The sequence below is a fragment of the Dermacentor silvarum genome, chromosome 10 (genome assembly GCF_013339745.2).
Source record: "Dermacentor silvarum isolate Dsil-2018 chromosome 10, BIME_Dsil_1.4, whole genome shotgun sequence".
Lineage (NCBI taxonomy): Eukaryota > Metazoa > Arthropoda > Arachnida > Ixodida > Ixodidae > Dermacentor > Dermacentor silvarum.
The window spans coordinates 82,503,158-82,510,175 of NC_051163.1; the positions used below are offsets into that span (position 1 = coordinate 82,503,158).

Below are 7,018 nucleotides of genomic sequence, written 5' to 3' on the forward strand. Positions count from 1 at the left end.
GGAATGGTCGTCGCATCGGCGGCGATCCAAAGCGTCTGGATGTCTACCAAAGCATCTGTCACCATTCTCGACCAACTTGCATTCATGATTTTCCTATTTTCTTGGCCATGCTACCCACGGACTTTCAATGGCTTTTCACCATGGCCCACGTAGATCAGTGCCTACGCTAACCGGGGCCCAAACCTCGCCTAAGTCTTTCACGGCCACTGTGATATGTCGGCACTCACACACTGGGCATTAGTTCCTACAGGATTAATACGCTTGCCGCTATTGAACTACGACGTTATCAAGATCAAAATCTGCCGGACTAAAGCTCATAAATGAAACAAATAAAAGCAACCTCTTGAAAAACTTATTGCGCGCAAATAAACAAAGACGAAGAAAAGGAGCAACACAAGGACGAGCAAAGGTCGAGCGCTCAGCCTTGTCTTCTTCGTCCTTGTTTATTTGCACGCAATAAGTTTTTAAGAAATTAATATGTTCCAATAGGCCGACTCACAGTTAAACCTCTTGAAACCACAAGAAAGGCCTTTGCCTGGACTCTTTTGTATGATTTTTTCAATATGATCACTCGCAAAAATGACGGCCCTTTAGGGTGATGTAATAGTTCAGCGGAAATCCGCTAGGTGGAGATAAGTAATTAAAGAGAAACTGAGACATCCACCCAAATGTAGCAATTCGCTACTATGGAAACCCAACCGGGTTCCTCGAAAGAAAACCTCGCAGTTGAAGAAAAACTCGTCCTGGTCCGGGACTCGAACCCGGGACCACCGCCTTTCCGGGGCAGCCGCTCTACCATCTGAGCTAACCAGGCGGCTAGCAGATGGCAGGGCGAAGTCGAATTTGACGACAACTCGGAGCAAAGGCAAGTATATGATGTAATAGTTCAGCGGAAATCCGCTAGGTGGAGATAAGTAATTAAAGAGAAACTGAGACATCCACCCAAATGTAGCAATTCGCTACTATGGAAACCCAACCGGGTTCCTCGAAAGAAAACCTCGCAGTTGAAGAAATTGTCCCTGGGAAATTGTCCCTAAAGGAGGCACTTGTTCGCATGCGATAGCAGAATTCCTACAGATGTCTGTCTCGGAACTACCAGTTCCTGACCCGTACCTTGTGAAGAATATATATGTTGCTTCGACCTTCTTGAATGAAATGTGTCCTGCGGCAATCATTGTCCCTTACGCCGTAAAACACAACACTCATCATCAACTTCGGCAATCAGCGCCCTTTCATAAGCGTGAAGCATTTCCGTTATTCCTTGACAGTCGCCGTTATTTATACCGCGGTCCTGAAGGCCACCGATGCATTTGGAGGCATGCGCTTTGAAAGTTATTACTGAACAAACATCGCCGTGTCCGTGAACTTGCTAGCCGGCAACCCACTTTCAGCGAGTACGAGGATAACCTGAGTCTAGAGAATACTGTAATGTGTGCCGGATTTCGCCTTTAACACTGGTCCTATACGACCTGTTGTTGATTCTGACAACAGCTCGTGACGCTCTGGACACCAGCGCAGTCAGGGTATGCCGTTTATTGGTGACTTTTTATTCCCCATTTCCCTTACCCCTTGTGTAGGGTAGCAAACAGGACGTTCTTCTGGTTGACCTCCCTGCCTTTCCTCTCTTCGCTTTCGCTCTCTCTTTTCGCTGTCCAGATGCCAAGAAGGGATGCAGCTGAAGGTATTGAGCGATTTCTCGGGTCTTTTCGAATGTGTCTGGCGTGTTCTTTAGCTAAAGAGCTGTCCTTCGTGCACCCGCTGTTTTTCTCGAGGTCGATCGCATTGGGCATGCTCCAGATTATTCGCTTTTATTGCACGCATGAACCTTATAACTTGACCCGTGGCCTCTACCGCCAACATCAGAGCCCTGCGCTGCCTGCGAAGTGAATTTCAAATAATATAATTCCGCTTTTTCAACATCAAAATAGGACAATTTGACAGTGACAAGCCCTCCTATGCCACCGTCCCTTTGCCTATCGCAGAAGGCGTATACGCTGAGCACAGAGGCAAGTGATGAGGTAGTATTTTCTTTTCGCACGCCGTTATCTACTCCATGGAAATAGCGATAACGATCGCATATGATTTGCGATGAATTGAGTTGTAGCTCCGCCCGACGGAAAACAGATAGGACCATCGATAGGCGTTCGAGGTGCTTCGCAAAAGTCGCAGAAAAAACGATCACATCGTCCAAGTATCCGAGGCAGATGGAGCACTTCAGTGCTGTCATCAGTGTTGACATCAGTGTTGCCGGTGCCAGAAAAGGTTCCGGGGTCGTGCGCTTGTGCCAGAATGACGGTTGGCGTAGGGCCCGAAGAGCCCGAAGCATCCTCGCCTTGAGCTGGCATTGGAGATGCAGCCAAGGAGCGCCCGCTGCGTAAATCCGTCTTGCGCGTGAGCCCGCAAACTCCACTAAAAAATGTTACGGGGCAAAAAGAAAGAAATATATTTACAGGGTATTTACAATAACTGTAGCGACTGCCAAAATCATAGTTAGCTCGCGAAGTTCAGAGCGTCCTCTTCTTCGGAGTAATCTGAAAACGTCTTCTTCATAAGTCTGTCACAATATCTTACAATAACTGCTTTGTATTCCGTCCGGTATACCGGCCCAATTAATTGATACGCGCAAGAATATCACGATAATCGCATCTCTCAGCTAGCCGCCTAGGGTTTACAAAATCTCTTGAACTAATAAGTCATAGTGATTCTGAACATGATCGCAAAAGCTTGAAGACCACATGGTGCCCCTCACGTGATCCGGAACGCCCAGTCAACGCATCAGTCTACCTCGAGCCGCTTACTTTGATTGAAACATCCGGCACAACCCATCTCATGATGAATGTCAACATTAATGCGATTAGCACTGAAGCAATTTATCGGCACATGAAACCGCCACCGCGGAAACGCCGTGTGTATGAGGCGTACATGCGCCATCTAGTTCCGCTGCCGAGATGTCCGCGCGTCGTCTCTAAGAAGAAATACGGGGCCTGTGAAATACGGATACTGTGCTTGCGAATGATGAGAATTGTGCCCTCTCTGGCTGCCCACCCAGCGGCACATAAAGACCCAAATTGGCGAGATGTTCTTTGAAGAACGGCACATACCCAGTGCATTCATGGCGCAGCCTGCTAAAGCGTCGGGGTGAAATACATTAATTTACAAGTGGCACACGTCCAGCGCATATGCGCCTCAGCTTGCTGAACCGTCCGGATGCTGTCCTTGAGGAACCCGTGTGAAGTGGGTTGCATCATGCCCAGCACGGCAGAAATTTCAAAGGCCTTCTCTGGTCATTTGGATGGCCGAAATTCAGCCGGGCTTCTTTCCTGCTGCACGCTGCTTTCCAGTGCACACACTTCGCCGTCTATCGACGCAGCCGTAAAGTCCGCGTTCGGCTCAGGTTCGATTCCGCCAAGCATCGGAGAAATTAAAAGCATCCTTTAGCGCGAAAGCGTTTTATGCCGGGTTTTACGACTTCCTGCAACGGATGTGACGTCGGTTTCGGCGCCGCCATCGTACTGCATCGTGACAATAAGTACTGCATCGTGACAATAACGGGCGCCGACAGGGATCGCTTCGGTAGTCATAGCACAGCGGAGGCTCCACAGCGGTGTAGCCTGGTGTCGGCGTTTTCCGTCCATGGTTAGTCTTTCGCGTCGAATTAGCCTGGGGCACCTCGTCGCCCACGGAGTGCAGCTTCAACATGCATCAGTAGTGCTTACACGCTGCCTACTGTATCACTTGCGATGGCACCAACTAAGAGAACTGCTGCGCTAAGCGGCGCAGAAAGGCAACGACGTCGACGGGCGAATCCCGCTTTCGTCCGGCAAGAGACACGCCAGCGTCAAGCAGAACCCCCTTGCGCGTTCGCGGCGCACGCTGCCAACTCTGCCACTCGCATTCCTGAATCTGAGCGCGTCGCAACTCAACTGTCTGCCCAAGACACTACGGAGTCGGACCAAAATGCTCGCAGCGTCGCCGAAGCGACTTGGCAGCTGGACGCCGCTCGCCAACAGGACGCCGTGCGCCAAGCAAACATGCAACACGGTCGCCAGCCCACAAATCATGCGCCTGTCGCTGCGGCGGACCGTGATTTACGAAGCCAACATGCAACAGCTTCCATGAAGACACGTTTCGCTTTTGTGCTCTACCGATTCCTATGAAAGAGGGATGAAATATTTTTTTTCAATATACAGCGAAAAATTCCTAGCAGCAATTGCCTAGTTACCGAAGTTTGCGTCAAAGACGTTCATTGAAAAGTGGCTGACACCTAATGGCAGTTACCCAGTGACCCAAGTTGGTATCAAAGAGGTTCATTGAAGAGCAGCGCGCACGGAGTGGCACATACAAAGTTCTCCTAGTGAGCGTGAAAGAGATTCATTGAAAATCAGTGCATGCCAATGACACATACCAAGTCTCGTATCCCCAGGGATCATGTGGTTGTCAAAGAGGTTCGTTGAAGATCGCCGCGTAGGTACACAATACGACATCCCTAGTGACCCAAGTTGGTCGGTTGGTCGGCTTCGAACCCTGTTTCTTCTGCACAGCAGACCGACGCGCTACCCATTCAAACATGTACTACTCAGAGGCCCAGGTTTGCAGGAAAACTGTTACATACATACATGCATACATGCAAACATACATACATACATACATACATACATACATACATACATACATACATACATACATACATACATACATACATGAATGCATACATGCATACATGAATAAATGCATGTATACATGCATGAATACATGAATGCATACATGAATAAATGCATGCATACATTCATGCATGCATACATGCATGCATGCATGCATAAATTCATGCATACATGCTTGCATAAATTCATGCATACATGCTTGCATAAATTCATGCATACATGCTTGCATAAATTCTTGTATACATGCTTGCATACATACATGCATACATACATGCATACATACATGCATACATGCATACATACATACATACATACATACATACATACATACATACATACATACATACATACATACATACATACATACATACATACATACATACATACATACATACATACATACATACATACATACATACATACATACATACATACATTCATGGACAGATACAAGGCGCCCAGAAAGTATGTGAATGCTAGTCGCATTAACACACCTTTTGCTTTGTTGCATAAGCGATATGGTTCCTACCCATGGCTGTAGCTGAGTGACTTCAGCACTCCGCTGCTCCGTCCGAGATAGAGTAAAACATCTTTATTGGGAATCGAGTGGGTAGGAGAGCGTGGGAGGAACCCGTAGTCTGGAGTCCCTAGTGATGCTCCGGGCTCATGGCGCTTCATGGCGTGTCATGGCAGCGTCATGGCATGGTGGACCTCGAGAGGTCTGTTGCGGATGGCGTCGTCCGTACAGCTCTTTCTTACCGAGGGGTTAAAGGAGAACTGACAGGGGAGGGATAGTGCACTCTAGCGTTACATGGAAGATCGTGGGCCAGCTGCAATAGCCCGTGGAATGGTCTGCATAACGGTCCGGGTAGAATGTACTTAGAGATTAGAGACTGGGGAAAGTGTTGGTCCGTAACTGACGCAAAGTTACGGCTTTCTCTCGCGAGAAGGATGTCGGTTGCGAACTGTGAGTGCGACGCCCGCATGTATACTGACCGAGCATGTCCCCGCAAGCGAGTAGGGGATACCCCATCCCCCCTCTGAATTGGTGTCCTCCCCGCGTGGAGCCGCCGAAGTGCGCGTTCCAATTCCGTCCCGACAGTCTCATTTCGATGACGACGAAATGCAATAACGCTCGTGTAGTTAGCATGAAGTGAAAATAACCTAAGGTGGTCAAAAATTCGGAGCCCTTCCCCTGTCGAGAAAATGAGGGTAAACGAAGCTTGTGGCAAGACGACGCTGTCGCAGGCATTCCGCTTCGTTTGGCCTAAACTCAGGGTCGGTGGCTCTTCGCTGACGTTTTGCCTCAACATCGCGCTCCCGCAAATCGGGGTCCGCGGCTCATTACTGACGTTACGCCTGGGCTTCGGAAGCCCTCACGCTAGAATCGGACCACAAGCTTCACTTACCCCCCTTTTCTCGACAGGGGAAGGGCTGGTGTGACAAGGGTAGTTGAAGGGCGCTTTACAGGTGCCCGAGCCCACAGGGGTATGTGCCATTAAGCTTGGACGCTTTCTGCACTATCACCAGGATCGGCCCACATGACAGCGTTATGTGTCATTGAGCTTGGACCCTTTCTGCCCTATCACCAGGATAGGCCCGCATGACAGGGGTATGGGCCATTGAGCTTAGACCCTTTCTGCCCTATCATCAGGATCCGCCCACTGTTTAGCGTGACACCACCACCGCCGACACTTGTGAGCTTATAAAGTTTCGCTTAATTAGCCTTCAGCACTCCATTACAGAGTCCTCATAGCTCAATGCGCCGTTTCGGGATATCTAGCTGTATAATTTTATTTGAACGCGATCGTGTTAGGGCCCCATGTCGCAGAGAACCCCTCCACGCTCCAAATTAGTGTCCCTAGTTCGGACCGCAGAAGTACTTCCTGGAAGGCTAACACTTACTGGAACAGTTCTGACAATGAAGTGAAGCATGCTGTTCGTTCATGGCTGCGCGCATGGCAGAAAATATTTCTATGCTTCTCCGTAACCTAGACGACGAGTCAATCTCCCGACTCGTGACTTACATCAACGAGTGCTGGCGCGAAGGCCCCCTTCCCGAAGCGTGGAAACGGGCCCACGTTATCATGATTCCTGAACGGGCAAGCGAGTTGCGCTCGATAATCTCAGACCGATTTGGCTCACGTCTTGCGTCAGGCAAAGTCCTGGAACACGCAGTTCTCACCCGTGTGACGTGACCAACTTTCTCGAAGACCGCGACGCGTTCCCGCACACCATGCTGGGGTTCCGCCGCAATCTTTCTGCACAGGACGTATTGCTTCAGCTAAAACACCAGATGGTAGACGACACTGCCAGCTCCACCAAGGCATTTCTCGGCCTGGATATTAAAAAGGGCC

The 7,018-nt window shown here is 49.4% G+C and overlaps 1 non-coding gene across 1 annotated transcript; it reads right to left on the reverse strand.

Moving 5' to 3' along the window:
• Positions 1-739: 739 nt before the first annotated feature.
• Positions 740-814, reverse strand: Trnas-gga (transfer RNA serine (anticodon GGA)). The gene has a single exon. It is a non-coding gene; the product is annotated as a tRNA-Ser (tRNA).
• Between the last annotated feature and the right edge of the window lie 6,204 nt (positions 815-7,018).